Source organism: Amblyraja radiata, chromosome 16 (assembly GCF_010909765.2).
Source record: "Amblyraja radiata isolate CabotCenter1 chromosome 16, sAmbRad1.1.pri, whole genome shotgun sequence".
NCBI lineage: Eukaryota > Metazoa > Chordata > Chondrichthyes > Rajiformes > Rajidae > Amblyraja > Amblyraja radiata.
Window position 1 is genome coordinate 9320237 of NC_045971.1, and position 23024 is coordinate 9343260.

At 43.7% G+C, this 23024-nt stretch overlaps 1 protein-coding gene across 5 annotated transcripts in view; it reads right to left on the bottom strand.

The window, feature by feature from the left end:
- Window positions 1-23024, bottom strand: part of rara (retinoic acid receptor alpha) — a 541920-nt gene that overhangs the window by 374414 nt on the left and 144482 nt on the right. Inside the window, exon 1 of one of the 5 annotated variants that reach the window (XM_033035047.1) lies at window positions 10164-10345. The exons of 3 other annotated variants lie outside the window; for them this stretch is intronic. The gene's annotated coding sequence lies outside the window, so the exon portion shown is untranslated. Of the gene's footprint in view, window positions 1-10140; window positions 10346-23024 lie in introns of those variants that run through there. One more of the 5 variants, XM_033035042.1, reaches the window with a different exon arrangement.

The window sequence follows — 23024 nt, forward strand, 5'->3', positions numbered from 1 at the left end:
TAGACACACAGAGTCTCTTGCCCGAGTCCAGAGTAAGGGAAGCAAGAACCAGAGGACATAGGTTTAAGGTGCGGCGGGGGGGAGGGGGGGCAGATTAAATAGGAACCTGAGGGGTAACTTTTTCACAGGTGGGTGGATGGAACGAACTGCCAGAGGAAATAAATGAGGCAGGGACTATCACAACGTTTAAGAAACATTTACACAGATACATGGATAGGACAGGTTTAGATGGATATGGGCCAAACGTAGGCAGGTGGGACTAGTGTAGATGGGACGTGCTGGTCGGTGTGAGCAATTTGGGCCCTTGAAGGGCCTGTTCCACACTCTATGACTCTCGATTCCTAATGATCATGACTCTGTTGAAAACACTTTGGCGCGGTTCTTAATATACCAAGACGTTTCCAGTACCTCACTCAAGCATACATTCTTGCTAAAAAGGAAAGATGCATTCAAGTGGAGCATGACAATTAAACATAATTTATTCCAACTATTGTCACTGTGCAGATATTTAGCGACATCAAACAATATTTTCCTCTCCCAAATCCAAATGTAACAAACTGATTTACAACCTGCACTATTATCTCAATTGAGATTGTATTAATAACATTTTGGATTAAAGGTTTGAAACAGTGTTGGCTTTGCTATTTCTCCACTGCAGGAGATTTCCTTGTTGAATATCCAAGAAAGGTGGGCCTGCAGTTTGTTGTCCCCAGTACTTCTCATCATGTTTCTAACAGTGCTTCAGATACATGCTCAGTAAATTCACTGCAGCATAATTGCGATCCAATAGTTATATTTCATAGTTAGTAAGATACTCACTTTTAGAAAAGATTGCAGGTACGATCGCAACGTTTAGCAAGTACTATCGCAACGCTTAAGAAACATCTAGATAGGTACATGGACAATATGAGCCAAATGCAGGCAGGTGGGACTAGTGTAGATGGGACATAGGCACAAAAAGTTGGAGTAACTCAGTGGGACAGGCAGCATCTCCGGAGCAAAGGAATAGGTGACGTTTCAGGTCGAGATCAGAGTCTGAAGAAGGGTCTCGACCCAAAACGTCACCCATTCCTTCTCTCCAGAGATGCTGCCCGCCCCGTTGAGTTACTCCAGCTTTTTGTGTCTATCTTCGGTCTAAACCAGCTCCTTCCGACACATATGGATGGGACATGTTGGGCAAGTTGGGCCGAGAGGCCTGTTTCCACCCTGAAGGACTCCATGATTGATGAGTCGGGCAACATATTCTAATCAGAAATCATTATTATTTCAATTAATAATGAATATGTTTCATTCGCAAAGGCTTCGCCTCGCAGACGAACGTTTCAACGTACAGTTTACCGCTCAATAAAACAGAATTTGATGCTTCCCTGTGAATTGAGACGCAATTTCCTCCACTCAAAGTCCAGAAAACAAAAACCATGACCTGAAACAATGAATTACTACAACAACACAGAAAACATCTTTAAAAGTCTATTTGAAAAATGTAATAGTGGATGCACTATTTAATAAGATCGAGAGGTATTATTAGATGGGAAACTGTTTAAAAACCATTGATCACCTTGAGCGCATTTTTGCAACGTTCTATTAATTTGTAATCCAAATTTGTAAAATGCCCTCAGCAAGACAAGCACTCCCAATTGTACGCCAGTTCAAATTAAGTCTGAAAATAGCATGACGCTTCTGACCGTTAAAGAATGTTAAAAGTCAATCAATATTTAATTATCAATTAGCACAATTAGGATAGATTCTATTTATTTTAACTGTATGATTGTAAATTATGTTTGCGTAAGTTGCTTATGCTGCTGGTTCTTATAAACTTTTCCAATTCTCCTGTTGAATTTGATCATCAAAAGCTTTTAACGCTCATCCAGGTTTTCAGTAAATAATCTACATTGACAGCTCAGTGCAGTACTGGGGGAGATGCAACTCCTACTCATGAAAAATTGAAGTCAGATGTCCTCTACCATTAGAACTCCAATGATACTAGCTGTGGAAGCAGCAGATAATCCCAATGCTCAATAAGCCTCTCTCAACACCATTATACAAAGATCACACGAATTGGTAAAACAATTCACTGCTGATAATAGGATTTTTATGTGTTGAAATGCCATTTTAACTACCTAACTGCACTCCAAAGCAATTCATTTTATGTCAACTACTTGAGGTATTATTAAGATGGTTTCCTTCCATTTTGTTTTAAACCAGAGGGCAGTTCACTCCCATTTAACTATACATGTACATAATTTAAAATGGACAAGGCACCAAAGAGAATAAAAACTAACAGTCTTCAAGCAGAATGAGATAAATCGAACAGCCATTTAGAGGATATAAATAGTCCCTTAAGAGATTTTAGAGTATTCTTTCTATTTGTTGGCGGTTTCATGATCTGCATTCCTTTGTTAATTGTTCATTGCAGATTACATACAAGCTGCAGGTATAACTCAAAGGTGCCCAGTGAAGCAATCAATAGATGCTGATTATAGTGTCAGTGATTCCGCAGAGTGGAGTACAGGAATGGTTTATGGTGCAGATGGGACAACTGCTCATTTACTTCATTCACACACAAAGTGTGCGCCGTTACATTTTGAGAGAAATGGCAAATCTTCTTCCTTTATTAAATGCAAGCTCCCGTAAGCACAAGGTAGATGGAATCCTTGACTTTACGACGACTTAATTAGAACCTGATCCCACTTCCAGGAGATGACCCTTTCCCAGTGCATGCATTCCTCTCTTATTTTCCACCATTGTTTCCACATTACTTCAACAAACCAATTTCACACAACGTTTAATAGCAAAAAACCAACCAGATGCTGGAAAAGACAGGAGATACCCGACAACTCAGGTTGCATCTGCACAAAAAGAAACTAAGGAAAAGTATAAAAACTGCAGATGCAATGTCATTCACCCGAAATTTTAACTGCAGATTGTCTGACCAGCTGCGTATCCACAGTATTTTCTGTTTTCATATCATAATGTTTAACATTTTCTGACCAATATTTTGCTATTTTCCACATTTGCTACACTTTACAGATTCATTAAATTTCTCTTGACAAAATTCAAGTGCTGGAGCTGGAGCACTCGAGTTCTGATTCTTAGATTTAGGTTTACAATTGTAACGTGTACTGAGATACACTGAAAAGCTTTTGTTTGCATGGTATTCAATCAAATCAGATCATACCATACATGGATACCATCATGCCGAAACAAGTACAACAGGTAGAGCAAAGAAAAAAATACCAGTTACAGAATATAGTTTCTCCACTTTGTCCATGTGATGATTATACGCTAGAGATACAGCGTAGAATCAGGTCCTTCGGCTCACTGATTCCGCGCCGACCAGCGATCACCCTGAACACTAGCACTGTCCTACACACTAGGGACAATTTACAATTTACACAAGCCAATTAACCTACAAACCTATACATCTTTGGAGTGTGGGAGGAAACCGGAACACCCGGAGAAATCCAATGCAGTCACAGGCAGAACGTACAAACTCAAGAGTCAAGAGTGTTTTATTGTCATGTGTCCCAGATAGGACAATGAAATTCGTACTTGCTGCAGCACAACAGAATACGTTAACATAGTACATAACGAGAGAAGAAAAAAAAGTACAGTGAGTATACACGTACTCAATAAATAACAAATATAGTGCAATAATAATAATAGTCTGGTGCAGTTCAGAGCTTATTTGTTGTTGTGTTTAATAGCCTGATGGCTGTAGGGAAGAAGCTGTTCCTGAACCTGGATGTTACAGTTTTCAGGCTCCTGTACCTTCTTCCCGATGGCAATGGTGAAATGAAAGTGTGGGTCTTTGATGATGTTGGCAGCCTTTTTAAGGCAGCAACGTCGATAGATCCCTTCGATGGTGGGGAGGTCATAGCTGGTGATGGGCTGGACAAGTGTTTACAAGTTTTTGCAGTCTTTTCCGCTCCTGGATGTTCAAGTTTTACGAACCAGGCCACGATGCAACCAGTCAGTATGCTCTCTACCGTGCACCTGCAGAAGTTCAGGAGAATCCTCTTTGACATGCCAAATCCCCGTAATCTTCTCAGGTAGTAGAGTCGCTAACGTGCCTTCTTTATAATTGCATCAGTGTGCTGGGACCAGGAAGGATCTTCGGAAATATGCACGCCCAGGAATTTGAAGTTTTTGATCCTCTCCACCATCGTCCCATTGATGGAAACAGGATTGTGGGTCCTCATCCTTCCCCTACCAAAGTCCACAATCAGTTCCTTGCTTTTACTGATGTTGAGAGCCAGGTTGTTGGGCTGGCACCATTTGGTCAATCGGTCGATCTCACTTCTATACTCTGACTCTATACTCTAAGGGGCCTGTCCCACTGCGGCGACCTAATTTGCGAGTTTAGAAGAGTTTGCGCTCGCCACAAACTCGCAGCATGGTCGACACGTGGTTCTAGGGTGTCCTAGGAGCTCACTGGAACTCCACTTCATGCTCGAGGGAAGTTCCCGCATACTCGTGGCCTCAGTTTGGTCAAGGAAGAACTTTCAGCATGCTGAAAAATTTTCTGCGAGTAAAAATTGGTCGGCATGGTTCTTTTGAACTCGTAGTGTAGTGGTAGTGGGGTCGCCATGTAGTTATAGGCAGTCGAGGGTAGCCGTAGGCAATCTCCTTTGCTGACCAGGCATTTAAATTGGCTCATTGGAGATTTCAGAACCAAGGAAAACCGACCAGTAATGTTAAATGCCCGCTAAACTTTATTAAAAGTTGTCTGACATCTTAAAAGTGTCTCCACTCTTTCTCCTCCTCCCCTCCTTCTTTAAACTTCTCTCCTCGTCTCTCCCCCCTCACCCCCCTCCCCGCTCTCTAAAGGACTTACCATAAACTGTGCCAGCCGTCTTTTACCTTCCTGTTCAACGCGGGTGTGAATTTCATACAGCGCTCCCCCGCTTTCCCTGGCCCCTGACTTTGCGATGTGTTTGTGTGTGTGTGTGTGTGCTGACGGTCGATCCAGCTCGAGGATTTTCAGGCAAGTGCCCTCGAGCTTGAAGGTCGAAGACAGATGCTGAAAAGTCGCGTTAGTGGGACAGGCCCTTAACACCGTACAGGCAGCACCTGTAGTCTGGATCGCACCTGGGTCTGTGGCGCTGCAAGGCAGCAACTCTACCACTGCGCCACCGGGCCGCCCGCAGACAAGTGCAAGTGGAAGACAGTCTGATATCACACGCTCTCCATTAGGTTTTAGGATTGGTTATATTATTGACAAAAAAAAATATCAGGAAGCCAGAAAATCAGGTGGTCTGACCACTGCAACCAATTGCCTGAAGTGACCTTCTGTTTAGCAAGACGCCAACTCTGTGATTTAATACAATATACTATAAATTGGAGAGTTTAACCATGTTTTAAGGGGGCTCCAATCCTAACCTTATTTCCGAAATACCACCGACAAAAACTTAGATATAAATCAAAATTATTTTCTCTTTAAAAAAAACTATTAAACAAGTTAACATATTGGAAAACAGATGTCATTATGTTGAAACAGTTAATTAAATATACGAGAACATCAGAAATAGGTTTGGATCTTATATTTTGTTTGTCAGCCTACAACTCCTGCGACAGTCAAATGTAGCTGGCAACAACTCCACGGTTAACTTGCCAGATTTTGAAGTCGTGCAGCCAAGAAAATCAGGTTTTTAGTGGCCTCCTGATTATAGTGGGATCTGCCTGGACTCCGTAAACATGTAGTTCCATTAGCAGCATGTTGTGGTGGTTATGTTATACAACAGCGAAAAAATAATCACACATGCACAAAGACGTCCTCTGTAGTTCTTACTTAGCATGCTGCATGCAGACATGCCAAAACATTACAGTACATGCAGAACAGGGGTCAAGGAAAGCAGCCTGCGCCACTACAAGGGCAGGAAGAGAGCACGTGTAATTAACCCCCACAACATGCGAGCTGAAGTGTCAGAGTCGTCAAATTGCAAAATGTTCCCCACATGGAAGGAGGCCATTTGATCCATTATTTTAGTTTAGTTTTGAGATACAGCGCGGAAACAGGCCCTTCAGCCCCCCGAGTCTGCGCCGACCAGCGATCCCCGCACACTAACACCATCCTACTACACACACTAGGGACAATTTACAATTATACCAAGCCAATTAGCCCTACAAACCTGCGTGTCGTTGGATTGTGGGAGGAAACCATAGACCCCAGAGAAAACCCACAGGGTCACGGGGAAAACGTACAAACTCCGTACAGACAAGCATCCATAGTCTGGATCAAACCCGGGTCTCTGGCGTTGTAAGGCAGCGACTCTACAGGTGCACCACCGTGCCGCCCCTATGGAGGTCTATGGAGGTTGATAAAGAGCTACCCAACCCAATGCTATCTTCCAGCCCGAGGTCCATGTGCAGGTCACAACTCTCCAAATACAGTCTTTTCTAACATATACTCCCACTTCTGGCAACATCTTCACCAATCTCCCCTTCATCCTATCCAGTACAATCCTATCCTTTTGGTAATGAAGTGACCAGAACTGTGCTGGCCACCCAAGGCATGTTTAACTAATATAGCATAATCTATGGTACACAAAAATGCTGGAGAAACTCAGCGGGTGCAGCAGCATCTATGGAGCGAAGGAAATAGGCAACGTTTCGGGCCGAAACCCTTCTTCAGTCTGATAGGGGGTGGCGGGGAGAAGGAAGGAAAAAGGAGGAGGAGGAGCCCGAGGGCTGAGGGATGGGAGGAGACAGCCCGAGGGCTGAGGAAGGGGAGGAGACAGTAAGGGCTAACAAAATTGGGAGAATTCAATGTTCATGCCCGCAGGATGCAGACTACCCAAGCGGAATATGGGGTGCATAAATAGCATAATCTATTATAGCATTATATAGATAGTGCAACTTTCCTGCTTTCAATCTGCAAGCCTTGGCTAATAAAGAAAAGCGCTGCATTTATGTTTTTAACTACCGTTTCAACCCACCCTTAGATAACCCTTGTTAACTTCAAGTGCCTATGGACATACACACCATGGTCCTATTATTCATCTACCAGTACAAAACCTATCAGAGTATTGATAATAACAGTCTTGCAGTCACCAGGTTATTCATCAATCAATACCCTTTGCTTCCTGTCATTGGTTCGATGTTTGAACCAATCTGCCATTTTTCCTTAAATTGCATTGGGTTTTAACCAGCCTGCTACAAAACCTTGTTAAAAGCCTTGCTGATATCTAAATGTGCACCACCAAATACACCCTTCTTGTGTTCCCCTCAACAAAGTTCAATCTTTATACAAATACGGCCTTAATTTAACAAATCCGTGCTTACTGTGCCAAAATAATCTGCTTTTCTAAAGGAGGGTTACACTGCCTTTTAGAACTAATTCCAATACTTTGCCCTCCTGAGGGGGTCTTGACTGTCGACTGAGTGGGAGGTGGTCCTCTAAGGTGCAGGATTCAAGGACCTTACATCGCCCGGCGCGGCTTTAACGGCCGTGGGACTTACCGTCGACCGCCGGGGGCTCCAACATTAAGACCCGGAACGGGACCTTACATCGCCCGGCGCAGCTTTAACGGCCGCGGGACTTGCCATCTCCCGCCGGGGGCTTTAACATCCGCAGAAGAATGGAACACAGGGGAGAGACAAGACTGCCTTCCATCACAGTGAGGAGGAGATTCACTGTGATGGATGTTTGTGTAAATTGTGTTGGTTGTGTGCCTTGGTTCTTTTCTTGTTGTATGACTGCAGAAACCAAATTTCGTTTGAACTTCATTCGAGGTTCAAATGACAATAATCGTATAATAATCGAATAATTGTATAGTTGGAATCCAGAATGTACTGCCTTTAAGAGGCCTTTAAGAGGAAAACATGATGGTGACAGTTTTAAGGTCATAGAGAACGACTTGGTGTGTTGCTAGTGTAGATAGTTGGCAGAGACATGATGGACCAAATGGCTTCCTCCTGCAATGAACCTACAATTCTATATATAGCTGCACATCGTGTGTGAAGCCCGGCCGCGAGTGTTGATGAAATGATTAACTTCAAGGGGAAACATAGAAACATAGAACATAGAAATTAGGTGCAGGAGTAGGCCATTCGGCCCTTCGAGCCTGCACCGCCATTCAATATGATCATGGCTGATCATCCAACTCAGTATCCCGTACCTGCCTTCTCTCCATACCCTCTGATCCCCTTAGCCACCAGGGCCACATCTAACTCCCTCTTAAATATAGCCAATGAACTGGCCTCGACTACCCTCTGTGGCAGGGAGTTCCAGAGATTCACCACTCTCTGTGTGAAAAAAGTTCTTCTCATCTCGGTTTTAAAGGATTTCCCCCTTATCCTTAAGCTGTGACCCCTTGTCCTGGACTTCCCCAACATCGGGAGCAATCTTCCTGCATCTAGCCTGTCCAACCCCTTAAGAATTTTGTAAGTTTCTATAAGATCCCCTCTCAATCTCCTAAATTCTAGAGAGTATAAACCAAGTCTATCCAGTCTTTCTTCATAAGACAGTCCTGACATCCCAGGAATCAGTCTGGTGAACCTTCTCTGCACTCCCTCTATGGCAATAATGTCCTTCCTCAGATTTGGAGACCAAAACTGTACGCAATACTCCAGGTGTGGTCTCACCAAGACCCTGTACAACTGCAGTAGAACCTCCCTGCTCCTATACTCAAATCCTTTTGCTATGAAAGCTAACATACCATTCGCTTTCTTCACTGCCTGCTGCACCTGCATGCCCACTTTCAATGACTGGTATACCATGACACCCAGGTCTCGCTGCATCTCCCCTTTTCCTAGTCGGAATCCCGGCCTAGTCTGTACCCATCCTCACAAATATTCATTCAAATGCACTCCAGAAGGAATTTATTAAGGAGAATCATCATTTTTAAAGCACCTTCCACACACTTTGGCATCTCAAGTCATTTAACAGCCATGGGATTCCTTTCAAAGTGTATGCTTTTGTTTTGAATGCCACAAGCGGTAATCAGTTCGTACAGCAAAAGGCTCTACAACAAAACAATAAAGTAAACAACCCAGTTCTTCTGAAAAACAACTGGACAATTTTCTCCTCTCTAATTTAGGGATACTTAAATCTTTTGTCACGACACCATTGCTGCCTTAACTGACAACGGCCAACTTAGAAACCTGAAGGGTCTGAAAGAGGGTCTCAACCCAAAACGTCACCCATTCCTTCGCTCCAGAGATGCTGCCTGTCCCACTGAGTTACTCCAGCGTTTTGTGTCTATCTTCAGCAAACTCACGATAGACCAGTAAGAGATCCATAGAACTAATTCAGCTGCTTAATATTGGTCTAATTTACTTAGCAGAGCAAAGAATTAATAATCCGACAGTCCAGAGCAAATTACCATCCCTCAAGGTTGAGATATTATTTTACAAACTTAACAACAACACAAATCATTACAGGTTAAATTCACAAATACTACTGGACAGCAGTGCAGATTTGAAAAGTATTGCCTTATCTCCCAACTGATAAAAGACACAAAATGTTGAAGTCAGGCAGCATCTCTGTAGAAAAAGGATGGGTCAGAATCCTACTAATCTGTTTGAATTACATTTCCAGTGGATGTATGGTAAATTTATTTTGTGAACCGCTGATTGAAACACACAGTCATTCAATTTGCAATTAAAAACGTGGCATCCTAATGACTCCTCCCAACGTGATGAATTGTAAGTCTGAATTAAAACATCTTGTCGTTTGACGTCCACTAACATACACGTGCCACAGAAATACAGCACAATGTTTAGCTTATACATTTTCTTCAACAGCATTGTACAGATCCTAATCCATGACTAAAAGTACGGCACACTATTCACAGAGTTCATGGACTTTGACAGACAATAAAGTATTTCTCAACAAAGTTGAACATTCATTTACAAGAACTTCACAAATTAAATGCAACCTAGAAACTAAGCATCGTGACACACTCCCACAACACGGAGTGTAATAAGTATAACGTCTGATTTTCTTTCCTCCACGCAAGAGAAAAATTAATTTTCATCAGCCAACTACAGCAACCACAGAAAACACAGAAGTTAAAAGAGAACTGGGAGATAGCAGGGCCTACATTGTACAAGCTGATTAATGTAGCTCCACACACATTTGCAACCCCTCGCCTCACCCTCCCCACAGAACACACAACTACCCACATAGCTACATACCTTCACAGGCCTCAGAGACTTACTGAATAAATGTGTCCAAGCTGAAACATTCACATCTAAAATGACTATGTTTTAAAAAAGCCAAAGAAAAGTACAGCTGATAGACCAACACAGGCGGAGGAAGGAAATCTGCTTCACCAACTCTTCAGAATCTGCCATTAATCTGCACATCCTGTATTATGCTCCACCTCTGCTTCCTAAGGACAGCAGAAGTCATGAGACCCAGACCTGCAGTGCGCATGGGTGCCAGCAGCAGCAGAGTCTTGTCTGTGTGCCAGTGGTTCTAGTGTGGCGTGCATTCAGCCGTAAATCACAATGTCAGCTTGAGTCACAGTCACCCTGCTTAAGCGGATTTGACATTTACAGCATCGAGAGGGAGGGAGAGAGAGAGAGAGAGAGAGAGAGAGAGAGAGAGAGAGAGAGAGAGGGAGAGAGAGGCAGAGAGGGAGGGAGAGAGAAAGAAAGATAGAGGAGAGGAGAGAGAGAAAGAGAGAGAGAGAGAGAGAGAGAGAGAGAGAGAGAGAGAGAGAGAGAGAGAGAGAGAGAGAGAGAGAGAGAGAGATCCCGAGAGAGAGAATGAGAGAGAGACACACAGACAGAGAGATACAGTAAGACAGAGGGAGACAAGAGACAGAGAGAAAGAGAGACCGAGTGGGGCAGAGGGACAGAGAAAGAGAGAGTCTGAGAGACAGAATGAGACGGAGACATGTATACAGAGACAGCGAGACACAGGGACAGAGAGAGCGAGAGAGAGAGAGTCAGAGAGACAGAGTGTGAGAGAGAGACATAGAGAGAGCCCGAGAGAATGTTCTGAATACGACTGCTAATAGAAGTGGTTACTGCGTTTGCTTTTCAGACTTTTTCTCCTTCATTGACATAAATCGGTCACTGCCTGACATCTGTTCCTGGTATTTGTATCAACTTGCTCTGCTCTATTTCTGACCAAGTAACAACAAGGTGGTTATAATGAATATTATTAAAGTGCTGAACAGCACTGCTGATTAAACCTCAAGGTGCAGATGAAGTACTTGATTCGTCTCTCAAGGAGCCTACTCCAGCACAGCCTGGACACAACATTTATTACGATCGTTAGTAGATGTGGGGGAGGAGGAGGAGGGTTCATGGGGTGAAGTGAAGGGGGTAGGGAGCAAACAAAAGTCAAAAGAGATCATTTAACAACCCGCACACAGCCCCACCTCTGACCCCCACACTTGTTCCAGGTGTGCTATTTGTCCTAAACGGCTACATCTTTACAGTGATCAGACTTTCCATTCTGCTTCTGAAGATCAGCTTGCTGCATGAGCTGGTGTTTCCTGTTTCTTTTAAATATCTGTGGTGGAAACTCGCCACGGTGGGCAGGACCTTTGAAAGGGCGAGCGTTCGGAATAAGTTGCTCAAGTTTTACGTTGATAACCTTCGTAGCTTTAGCCCAGCAGCGTTTTGATATCACACATTTTTTGTCGACCTATTCGGAATATTAAAAGCTTCATAACACAAAGGAATGCAGCCAATGCAGACAGAGCACATGCTACCACGTTTGTTCTGCACAAATCTTGAGGCAGTCAATTCCTCCTGCTTCTGGTGACACCGAGAGCAATCAGGAAACTACTTTGAACAGTTATGGGTGAGCGAGGTGGGGTATGAGGCAAGGAACAAGGGCGGGCAGGCGGCTTTTATCATCACAGTTAACTCAATTTTGTGCCCGATTTTCTCAAAGCGATCAGCACTCTACGTGGTATTAAAATATCAAAATGTCAAATTGAAAGAAATTTGGGGATATTACTCCTTACAAGGGTCAACATATCCAATCACTGTAAAGGGGGCAATGATGAAACAAACACTATACTGACGTTTGACAACCGTGATTGAAGATGCAGCAAATCAGCAAACGTGTATCCACATGATCGTGTTTTGCATGCTTTCTTTAAGCCAATTCAAATTTCTTAAAGTAACAGTATGATGGGGAATTGCTACCCCCCCCCCCAACTAACAACTGTTCAAAAGAGTTTCACTGCTATCATTTGGTTTTGGCATGATTTATTTAATGTGACTTGTGCCTTACTTTGATCTTGCATGTGTGCGCTCTGTACTATTGCTGCGTAGAAGACTATATCACCAAGAACACCTACCTGAACTCCTTTGATGGGAAGAGTGGTTGCGTCAGTATTAAGAAGTATCCATTGGAGAAGACACCACCATAATTACCCCAAAATTCCCAAGTGTAAAGGAAATGTTCTCCGTTTCGGATGCTAGTTACAGTTATCCGTGTCACCGTCATTCAGGAACTTTTCCATTGTTGGGAGCCCAGAGACTGTGGAAAAGGAATGGTACGATGCATGTACAGTGTCAGAGAAGAGCTGTCCATACCCATGAGGCAGAAATCCTGGGGGGACAGGGGGAGGGGGGGGGACAGGGGGAGGGGGGGGGAACGGGGCATGTTCCCCCCCCCCCCCCCCACGATTTCCGCCCACGTCCATACCTAATCAACGTACTAAAAAGAGAAGACACAAAACGCTGGAGTAACTCAGCAGGTCAGGCAGCATCTCTGGAGAAAAAACAATAGGAGACGTTTCGGGTCGAGATCCTTCTTCAGACTGAGAGCATCTGCGCCCGAAGGTGAATCGCCACCTGTTCCTTTTCTCCAGAGATGCTGCCTGACCCGCTGAGCTACTCCAGCATTTTGTGCTTATCTTTAGTGCAAACCAGCATCTGCAGTTCCTTCCTATGTACTAACAAGGAAGCTGTTTAAAAAAGAATTGTGAACACTTGTCCACAGTGCCCAGATCACAACCATAGCCTGACCCACCAATTTTAAGTCAGTTCAAGTTTATTGTCATATACTGTTCAATGAAGTACAGGTGCAATGAAAAGTCTTGCTTACGGCCGCATCTCAAGACACACAGACTCAGACAAACGCACAAAAACTAATTATATGTAAAATTCCATATACCATTTTGAGAAGACGACTTCAAAACCTTAGCCATTTGTGCAAAACACAAATAGAAAATAAAATATGTCCATGGTAGTGCAAGGGGTGGGCCATAGTGTTCTGTGGTCAAGGTTGCTTTTTATATATATGACAGACTTGGCAAATGAAATTCCTCGTATGTTGCAAAACATACTTGGTTAATAAAGTATTATTGTGATTGTGATTGTCAGATTAGGATTGTGGGAGTCGGTTCAAGAACCTGATAACTGTCGGGGAAATAGCTGTTCCTGAACTAGGTGCGGTGGGACTTCAGGCTGCTGGACTACCTCCTGTCCAATGGTAGCAGTGAGCACGGCTGGATGGCAGGATCATTGATGATTCGATGCCACCCTGTTGTGGCAGCACCTCATGCAGGTGCTGTCAATGGGAGGGGAGGCCTGTGACCCAGATAAACCAGGTTGAGTTCAGCACTCTCTGCAGCCTCTTGCGTTCCTGTGTGCTGGAAATGCCATACCAGGCCATGATGCAACCAGTCAGGTTGCAACCTTCCACAGTACATCTGCAGATGGTTGAGAGAGTATACGGAGACATGCTGGGAATCTCTTTACAATTCTAAGAATGTGGAGGAGCTAATGGGGCCTTCTTTGTGATTATATCTCTGTGTCGGCCTGGGACAGGTTCTCCGTAAAGTTAAACTCCCAGAAATTTGAAGCTGCTAACAACAAAAACTGGCATGTGGTCTCTTGACTTCCCCTTTCTGAAGTCACGATCAGTTCCTTGGTCTTGATAAACGAGAATGTTGCGACACCACTCCACAAGGTGTTCTCTCTCTCTCTCTGTCTCTCTCTCTCTCTCTCTTGGCTCATCACCACCCATGATAAGGCCAACCACAATGGCGTCATCAGCAAATTTATAGTGTTGGCATTGGAGCTGTGCTGAGCTTTACAGTGTGGGTGTAAAACAAGCAGGGGAGGGCAGTGTGTAAACAGCCTTGAGATGCATCGGTGTTCATGGATTCACTATACTTTCACTCTTGATTACATCTGTCCAATTAAGAAATCTCCCAAAGATAGACACAAAAAGCTGGAGTAACTCAGCGGGTCTGACAGCTTCTCTGGGGAAAAGGAAAAGGGTCGAGAACCTCCCAGTTTTTGTTCTACAAAAAAAAAGAAAGGGAGCAACAGTTCTCTTTTACAGCAACAATTTAGTCTGGGTTAGGAAGAGATTCTGCTCAAGTTGCAGCAGTACACTGTACACTAAAGTACAAGAAAAAAACAAATATCCGGGGAGCTTTGGATCTGTCAACAATTAATCTTCTCGTCTTAGCCAAACTGATGCTGTTTTAATTTAATCTCGTAAAAGCAGAAATCAGCGATCAGCTATACAGTGTATGTAGCGAATGGCATCCTTAAGAACATGCTGTGCCATGTGATATGATTTTGATCTATTATTATGATAGTCTTGCTGTTTAGTTAAGAGAGTTTGTTGCCTTCAACAGGGGTGTTGCTTCAATAGGAGGTATATAAAAATGCTGGAGAAACTCAGTGGGTGCAGCAGCATCTAAGGAGCGAAGGAAATAGTTGTTTCAATAGCGTTACCAGTGTCATTTGCCTCCACATGCATCAGCAGAAGGTGTCTACAGAAACTAATAGACGAATAAATGTACGCAGTGAAGGGAAAGGAGGACACAGTGCATTCAGAAAGAATTCAGACCCTTCAGTTTTTCCACATTTTGTTACGTTACAGCCTTATTTTAAAATGGATTAAATTCATTGTTTTATCATCAATCTACACACAATACCCCAGAATGAAGAAGCGAAAACAGGTGTTTAGAAATTTTTGCAAAGTAATTAAAAAGAAATAACTGAAATATCACATTTACATAAGTATTCAGACCCTTTGCTATGACACTCAAAATTAAGCTTAGGTGCATCCTGTTTCTATTGATTATCCATGAGATGTTTCTACAACTTGATTGGAGTCCATCAGTGGTAAATTAAATTGATTGTACATGATTTGGAAAGGCACACACCTGTCTATATAAGGTCCCACAGTTGACAGTGCATGTCAGAGCAAAATCCAAGCCATGAAGATGAAGGAATTGTCTATAGACCTCCGAGACAGGATTGTGTCGAGACACAGATCTGGGGAAGGGTATAAAACAATTTCTGCAGCATTGCAGGTCCCGAAGAGCACAGGAGCCTCCGTCATTCTTAAATGGAATAACGTTGGAACCACCAGGACACTTCATAGAGCTGGCCGCCCAGCCAAACTGAGCAATCGGGGGAGAAGGGCCTTGGTCAGAGAGGTGACCAAGAACCCGATGGTCACTCTGACAGAGCTCCAGAGTTCCTTTGTGGAGTTGGGAGAACCTTCCAGAAGAAAAACAATACCTGCAGCACTCCACCAATCAGGCCTTTAGTAGTAGTAGTATATCAACCCAAATACCACCGACCTTGGTTGTGTGGCAATTAAATTATATCAATCAATCAATCTTTATTGTCATTTTCCTGAGTACTCACACACCCAGAGGAAACAAAAATACGTTGCTCAACCAGTGTCCATTCAGTGTGCAGTAAAAAATAAATAGAAATAAAAATACATATATCATGAACAAATTAAACACTCTACTCTCTACTAAACATCAACAGGCGTTCCGATCGGCAGCGGCACGACAGTGGCTCTGCTGCAGTGTGTCCAGGTTGGTGGTTGGTGCGCGATACTTTGGCAGGGGGCAAAGTCCGTTTATCAGTCTTATAGCCTGCGGGAAGGAGCTGTGGAGCATCCTGCTGGTTTTGCAGCTAATGCTCCTGTACCTCTTCCCAAATGGCAGGATGGAGAATATGTGATGCGATGGGTGGTAGGGGTCTTTGATGATGGAGATGGCTCTGCTGATACATCTCTTCCTGTATGTGTCCAGCAGGAAAGGGAGTGGAGCACCAATAATCCTGCTGGCGGTCTTCACAATCCTGTCTAGATGGATATAGTATTATAGTATTTATTTATAGTAGAGTGGCCAGACGGAAGCCACTCCTCAGTAAAAGGCACATGACAGCCCGCTTGGAGTTTGCCAAAAGGCACCTAAAGGACTCTCAGACCATGTGAAACAAGATTCTCTGGTCTGATGAAACCAAGACTTGAACCCGATCGAACATATCTGGAGGGACCTGAAAATAGATGTGCATTGACGCTCCCCATCCAACCTGACAGAGCTTGAGAGGATCTGCAGAGAAGAATGGGAGAAATTACCCAAATACAGGTGTGCCAAGCTTGTAGCATCATACCTATGAAGACTTGAGACTGTAATCGCTTTCAAAGGTGCCTCAACAAAGTACTGAGTAAAGGGTCTGAATACCTATGTAAATGTGATATTTCAGTTATTTCTTTTTAATTACTTTGCAAACATTTCTGAACACCTGTTTTCGCTTTTTTATTATGGGGTATTCTGTGTAGATTGACGATTAAAAAAAAAAAAGAATTGAATCCATTTTAGAATAAGGCTGTAACGTAACAAAAATGTGGAAAAACTGAAGGGGTCTGAATTCTCTCTGAATGCACTGAATAGCCATTTTTATTAAATGAGTCGATCAGCTGTAGAGCACAATTGCCACTCTTTTGTTTCTTCATTGTCTGATACAATAAAGAGGATCTCCGGCTTTCCAAAGACTAATGGATGGACCAGCACCATCGGAATAGATAACATCCAATCTGATGTGCTTCAGGCACAGCGTTGTATAGCTGCTGACAATGCTACCAAAGAGCCGTTGTCTGGTGAAGCAATTCTGAACAGCATAATGAACATCATTATTTAGTTTTCTGCAGGATAATTGTTTTGAATAAGACCGGAGAATAGAGACATAATTAACGAGGCCAGCACAGGTCATCATAAGGAGCAGGAAATACGGCTAGAAGCACAAGAGATGGAGGCAGATTCAAAATTATCTAGACCCAGTAGGGTGAGGCAAGAGAAAGTAAAAAGCTGATCGTTGCAGAAAACATGAATTGTATATCAGTGAGACATGAAATAACATTTCACTGAAAATTACTAATTACCACAAATTCAAGATAAGAAATATTTCCTCTTACTAATTTTGGAGACCAACATGAGAAAGTCAATAGAAATGATTGGGCCTAGACACCCACTTTACAGATAAATTGGTAAGTTATAGCCGTTATTTAAAGTGCATTTATTATCGGCATCTTTCTCAAATTAGGCTACCCACAGAAACGTGTCTCTGCTTTAGTACAAATCTATCACCGTCTTAACATATTCAATGGTTTGGCCTCCACAATCCTCCGAGGTAGACCATTCCACAGAGGCATTCTGAATGAAGATATTTCTTAAGACACAAGGGGCTGCATTTGCTTGAATCTTGAACTGAACACAGTGCTGTAGGAACTCAACAGGTCAGGTAGCATCTGTGGAGGGGAATGGACAGATGCGTTTTTAGCAAAGATAGACACAAAAAGCTGGAGTAACTCAGTGCATCAGGCAGCATTTCCGGAGTAAAGGAATAGGTGACGTTTCATGACCTTGTACACTCTAGTCCCATTATGTTTCAGATTTAGTGGACATCAAAAGGCTGTGGACGCCGAGTCACCAAATGTATTTACGAAAAAGCTAGACTTCAACACACAAAAGGTGTTAGTTCTCTCTTTTCCCCATTCTGTTACCAGACAAAATCTACTTCTCCTTGGACCACACATTCATCTCCTTGTTTCCATTCATCCTCAATTTGATTGTGACTCAGGTAATAATTCAGAGAATACAAACTTCTCCGTGGATTGTCACCTTGTCGTGGTGGAGAAGCTTGTGTTGTCCTGAGATCCTGAGAGCGATGTCGTCTGGAGCTATGCTCCTGGTAGGGCCATCCACAGCGGTATGCTCAAGGGGGAGGTCTCTGACAAAGAGCAATCCAACCAAGACCTCAACGGTGGAACAGGCCGAGGACGATGGCTGCCCTTAGTGGAGCATTACAACGGCTGGGAAGGCGGATGAAGGCTGCAGCAGAAAAGGGTCTCCGGTCGTCTTGGACTCCATGCCACTGGATCCTGACCCAGATCTGTCAAGAACCGTGGGATGGGCCTGTTCACCAGTCTCCCCACATTAAACAATGTCACGCACAGGCGTCCTCCATATAGAGAATAGTACCCTGGAGACACCCATGGTCAGCCATGACCGAACAAACTAATCGGATTGGGCGCAAAGGAGATTCACCAGGATGTTACCTGGGTTTGCGGGTTTCAGTTATAGGGATAGGTTGGATATGCCGGAACTTTTTGTCTTTGGAGCATCGGAGGATGAGGAGAGACCTTATTGAGGTGCACAAGATGGTGGTGGGCATGGATGAAGTGGACACGCAGTCTCTTTCCCAGGGTAGAGGATTAAAAAATCCAAGTATAATTAGTAGCGCTACTGCCTTACAGCGCCAGAGACCCGGGTTCGATCCTGACTACGGGCGTTATCTGTACGGAGTTTGTACGTTCTCCCCGTGACCTGCGCGCGTTTTCTCTGAGATCTTCAGTTTCCTCCCACACTCCAAAGACGTACAGGTTTGTAGGTTAATTGGCTTGGTATAAATGTATATTATCCCTAGTGTGTGTAGGATAGCGTTAGTGTACGGTGATCGCTGATCGGCGCAGACAGTGGGCCGAGGGACCAGCTTCCGCGCTGCATCTCTAAACGAAACTAGAACCAAACTAAAGAATCCAACGCTGGCGTTCTCAAGAAGGCCAACATCACCAATTTCAGCAACCACACTATAGAGTCAGTTCTAATGGGTAGGCAGGGACTCCCAAGTTCCTCATCTGCCATTCCAGACTCCCAGAACTTGAGAGGAAATAAGTGATTCTCAAGCCCAAGAGACTGCCCAAGAAGAAGATGATGACCAGTTACAAATCAATACATTTCTAAAATATGAAAATAAACCATGATATCATCTCAATTTTAGGATGCAAGCCTTATATTGCAAGCTGATCTCTGTGTCTTTTTTCCTGCCCAAAGCTTTATACTTCAATATATTTGGAAAACGCAGGACTTTGCACCCAAGTTAAACCTTCTGATGTCAGCTCCGGTTACATTAAACAAAGTTATATATTTTCCTTCTCCCACTTGGTTTATCTTGTGATCTTCTTGGCGCCGTATTCTCTGAATTGACACAAGTTGCTTCATGAGCTGTTTTGATTTTGTGCAGTTATTTATCCTCTGCATTCAGATCACTATCTCAATCTCTCTCTCTTCTCCAGCTTTTCCTCCTGCCCAGGCGCGCTTTGTCTCTCATGATGACTGCACTAAACAATTCAGTGTAAAAGATATGATTGCAATTCCCATTGTGCACAAACCATTTTCTGCATCCTTTGAATTTAATTCTACCACTGCTATGAATTATTCCATCTTAATCCCCAGGCATATTGAACCTACTAATCCAAAACCAGAATGTCAAATCCGCTGCAATCAACGGGACAACAAGAACTCCAATTTTTACAGATTATTAATAATGTTACCAATTGTTTTAGGTTCTCAAGAGTTTTAAAAGAATGGGACAAATCAAAACACAATTCGGACATCATCGCAACATCATCGGACTTTATTCCTTGGAGTGTGGGAGTCAAAGAACTAACAAAGTGTTCCAAAGCTGTCCAGGCAGTCTTTGGAAATGGAGACGGCACACCTTACCCAAGTACTTTAGTTTAGTTTAGTTTAGAGATACAGCCTGGGAACAGGCCATTCGGCCCTCCGAGTCCATGGTGACCAGCGATCACCCTATCATTAGCACTATCCTACACACATCGGGGACAATTTACAATCTTCACCGAAGCCAACTGACCTACAAACCTGTACTTTGGAGTGTGGGAGGAAACTGGAGCATCCGGAGAAAACCAACGCAGGTCACGGGGAGAACGTTCAAACTCCGTACAGACTGCACCCCTAGTCAGAACCTGGGTCCCTGGCACTATAAGGCAGCGGCTTTACCGCTTTGCCATCCTGTGGTCGCAATATTACAAGGATTGATTACCTCAGTCCCAGGATATTGTTACAAGAATTTCCCAGGACACTGATCCAGGTCCAATCACCTCAGCTGCTTCATCAAGGGTCTTCCCTACATCATCATTTCAGAATATATGATAAAGATATAGTCTTCAGTACCATTTGCCACGCCTTAAGTCCACAAATTCACAGCCATGTGTAGAAAGACAAAGACAATATTCAGCCTTGGACAGATTATTAGCAAATAACATACAACCCACGGGAGTGGGAGAGTCTGGGACCAGAAGTCATAACCTCAGAATAAAAGGATGTACCATTAGAAAGGAGCCTCAGATGGGTGTGGAAGTCAAGTCAATGGATATCTTTAAGGCAGAACTGAATAGAAGCTGCTGCACCCGCTGAGTTTCTCCAGCATTTTTGTGTACCTTCGATTTTCCAGCATCTGCAGTTCCTTCTTAAGCACTTTGTCTACTCCACTGCGAAATCTCCTCAAGGTATGCCTACTTTGAGGAAGTTCTCTTCCTCTCTCCGGAGACAGTTTCACAACCTCCTCTCTAACTGCCCCCTCTCTGTGATCCCCCTGCCCTCCAACTCTACGAGCCCTTGCTGTCTCCTCCCATCCCTCAGCCCTCGGGCTCCTCCTCCTCCTTTTTCCTTTCTTCTCCCCGCCACCCCCCATCAGTCTGAAGAAGGGTTTCGGCCCGAAACGTTGCCTATTTCCTTCGCTCCATAGCTGCTGCTGCACCCGCTGAGTTTCTCCAGCATTTATGTGTACCTTATCTTTAAGGCAGATATGGACAGATCCTTGATTAGTACGGGTGTCAGGGGTTATGGGGAAAAAGGCAGGAGAATGGGATTGAGAGGGAGAGATGAAGCAAATGACCACATACAACACCAGAGTCCAATTTGAGCTTTTCGGCACTCAACAGGATTACCATATCGCCCAATTTCATTACATTAAAAGTGGTAACCAGTAAGACTGGCACAAGCTTAGCGGCTCCCAAATTCATGGGTCCAAGCACAGCAGCAATATTAAAAAATCCATTGCTAGCCTCCTTAAAGAGGCTGAACGTGGCTCATGGCATGCACTTTGCAAAATATTGCGTTGAGTTTTGGTCATCCTGCTAAAGGAAAAATGCCATAAAGCTGGAAAAAGTGCAGAAATGATTCAGGACTTGAGTTATAACACAAGGTTGGACAGGCTCTGACTTTATTCCTTTGAGCGTGGGAGTCAGAAGTATATGGAAATGTCCCCCTTAAGGATAAGGGAGAAGTCTTTTAGGACCGAGATGAGGAAAACATTTTTCACACAGAGAGTGGTGAATCTCTGGAATTCTCTGCCACAGAAGGTAGTTGAGGCCAGTTCATTGGCTATATTTAAGAGTGAGTTAGATGTGGCCCTTGTGGCTAAAGGGATCAGGGGGTATGGAGAGAAGGCAGGTACGGGATACTGAGTTGGATGATCAGCCATGATCATATTGAATGGCGGTGCAGGCTCGAAGGGCCGAATGGCCTACTCCTGCACCTATTTTCTATGTTTCTATGTATTAAATAATGAGGAGCACAGAGACAGTGAATACATTGTATTTTTCCCTTGAGTTGGAAAATCAAGAACACGAGGGCATAGGTTTAAGGTGAGAGGGGAAAGATTTGGTAGGAACTTGCTGGGGAATTTTTTCACACAGAGAGTGGTACGCATATGAAACAAACTACCATACGAAGTTAGTGAGGAGGGTATACTAACAATATTTAGAAGACATTTGGACAGATACATGAATAGGAAAGGAATAGAGAGATAATGGTCAAAGGCAGGCATACGGGACTGGCTACAAGGGTACTTGATTCCTTCTGCAGTTGTACAGAGCCCTAGTGAGACCGCAACTGGAGTATTGTGTGCAGTTTTGGTCCCCTAATTTGAGGAAGGACATTCTTGCTATTGAGGGAGTGCAGCGTAAGTTTACAAGGTTCATTCCCGGGATGGCGGGACTGTCATATGCTGAGAGAATGGAGCAGCTGGGCTTGGAGTTTACACTCTGGAGTTTAGAAGGATAAGAGGGGATCTCATTGAAACATATAAGATTGTTCCGGGTTTGGACACGCTAGAGGCAGGAAACATGTTTCCGATGTTGGGGGAGTCCAGAACCAGGGGCCACAGTTTAAAAATAAGGAGTAAGCCATTTAGAACGGAGACGAGGAAACATTTTATTTCACAGAGAGTGGTGAGTCTGTGGAATTCTCTGCCTCAGTGGGCAGTGGAGGCAGGCTCTCTGGATGCTTTCAAGAGAGAGCTAGATAGGGCTCTTAAAACTAGCGGATCACATTGAATGGCGGTGCTGGCTCGAAGGGCCGAATGGCCTACTCCTGCACCTATTGTCTATTGATCGGCATGGGCGACTTGGGCCGATGAGCCTGTTTCCATACTGTATGACTCTAAGACTCAATGAGAGACTTAATATTGGTGCCACAGCTGATCATTGCTGACGTTTATCCCCATTAGAATACAAAGGTTGCATGTGTTTGTTGAAAGCTTCACCCTGTGGAGCATCCTGCTCCCTCTGTTGACACTGTCATCACTGTTTTCACTTGGCATTGTTATTTCTGACAGTAGGCAGCTCCATCAAGGAAGAACAAGCTTGAATAGTTGATGCTGCATTCAAAATGAAATGTGCTTTCTTGCCGTTTAAATTTAATTACAGATGTTAAGCATCACAGAACCATACGTGTGCTGTCATAACATTGACGAAAGAATATAAAAAAAGAATAGTCAAGCAAGAACTTAAGAAAGACCTTTCCTGATATTACAGGAGCCTGAAATCTGTTACATCCAGGTTCAGGAACAGCTTCTGCCCCACAGCCATCAGGCTATTAAACTCGCCAACAAACAGACTCTGAACTGTAACAGACATTGCATATATGTGTATATTGAACTGAACTGTTCTGTATTTATGCTTACAATATCCTGTTGTG